The sequence below is a fragment of the Phytophthora infestans genome, genomic scaffold, assembly GCF_000142945.1.
Source record: "Phytophthora infestans T30-4 supercont1.112 genomic scaffold, whole genome shotgun sequence".
Classification (NCBI taxonomy): domain Eukaryota; phylum Oomycota; class Peronosporomycetes; order Peronosporales; family Peronosporaceae; genus Phytophthora; species Phytophthora infestans.
Genome location: NW_003303647.1, coordinates 69489 through 71410, shown reverse-complemented (window position 1 = coordinate 71410; position 1922 = coordinate 69489).

The window sequence follows — 1922 nt, the reverse complement described above, 5'->3', positions numbered from 1 at the left end:
CGCGTATCAAAGTCAGGCACTGACGACATCACTGTCGTGACATGAGCTAACTCGTAGTCCGGCCTGCGCGAGAGCGCATCGGCCACTACATTAAGCCGCCCCGGCTTGTACTTCACCTCGAAGTTATACTCGGCAAAGAAGGAAAGCCATCTTGCCATTCTCTGAGAGAGATGAGGCGACTGTGTCGCAGTGCGTAACGACGCATGATCAGTAAAGATCACAAAAGGCTTAGAGCCTAGCAGGTGTACCCTGAATTTGACTAGAGCATACTTCATTGCAAGTAGCTCTTTGTCATGAACTGGATAGTTCTTCTCTGCAGCTTTGAGCTGGCGAGACTCAAACGCGATCACGCGTTCACGCCCTTCGGCATCTGCTTGTAGTAAAGCACAACCGATTGCAAAATCGGAGGCGTCACAGACGACGCTAAACGGACTATCCGGGTCCGGTAGCGCAAGGATCGGAGCCTGGAGAAGGCTCTCCTTCACAGCCTCAAAGGCTCCGTCGTGCTCGACGTTCCAGCACCATGGTGCGTCCTTCTTAAGGAGATCTGATAATGGCCGAGCCATCTCCGCGTAGTTCGCACTGTACTTGTGCAAGTAATTGGCTAAGCCTAGCCACTTGCGTAAGTCTTTTTGGTTCTTGGGAACCGGCCAGTCCACGATGGCCTTGACTTTGGCAGGATCTGCCCGTAAGCCACGCTTCCCAATGAAGCACCCGAGGAAAGGTATCTCCTCCGCGCCAAAGACGCACTTGTCCAAGTTGGCATACAACTTATTAGTGCGCATGCACTCGAGCACCGCTCGCAAGTGGTCAATGTGGTTATCCACGTCTGACTTTCCGTGCTCGGCACGACTATGGACGAATATATCGTCAAAGTACGTTTGAGCGTACGCCCGGTGGGGCCTAAACAGCTGCGTCACAAGACGATTGAACGTTGCTGGTGCGTTCGACAGCCCCTGGGGCATCACCAGCCACTCCCAGAGCATACCGCTCGGAGTACTCACCGCTGTCAGCGGAATGTCGCTCGCTCTCATGAGCAATTGGTAGTAGCCATCGACCAAGTCGAGCGCGCTGTACAGCGTACAGCCTACCATGTTGTTCTGCAGAACATCCTTGCGAGGAATCGGCGTTTGCGCCGGGATAGTGGCCGCATTTAGCTTGTTAAAAGCATAAACAATGCGCCACTTGCCGTTCGGCTTTCTGACACAGAACGTGGGTGTCGAGTGCGGAGACTTACTCTCACGCACCATCCCTGCCTCGTGCTTCGCACGGAAGAATGCGTCAATGACGTCACACTGCTCTCTCGGCAAAGGCCATTGCCTTGTTACGCAGTATTTGGTTCCAGGAACCAGGTCAATCTCATGACACACGCCTCGATCCGGAGGCAGGCCCGTCGGTGGGTCTTTTGAGACAACGTCTCCATACTCCTTCACCACCGGGTAGAAGGGATCCGAAGGATCTTTGAGGATCGCCGATCCACTTCTTGCGCTCAGCGCCTTCTTGGTGTCCTCTAGGACCGCGTCGTCCACGACGGATGAGGAGTTCAACTCCTCCTCAGGTCCCAGCAAGACCACCTCGGCTAGCTCGCCTGCCTTTAAGGCTTCGCCGAACTCGGCAATGGACATCTCGTCCAGCTCTAGCAGAGCATCTGCAGCGGGCAGAGTATCAAGGCTGATATCGCCTTCTACCTCCCCCGTCACTCCGTTCACGAGTGTATACAGCTGTTCACAGCAATCACGTGGAGCATCACCGCTCGTCACGTTGGACACATCGTCCGACGTCGAAGACGTCACAGACGCCCTGCGTCTTCTTCTTCTCTCCTCCGCGACCGAGCCCGGGCCGGATGAGGGCGGTGTGGCGACATCTCCGTCACCACCACCGGGTGGCAGCAGCACCATCACTCCTCGAAAAGAATACATTGT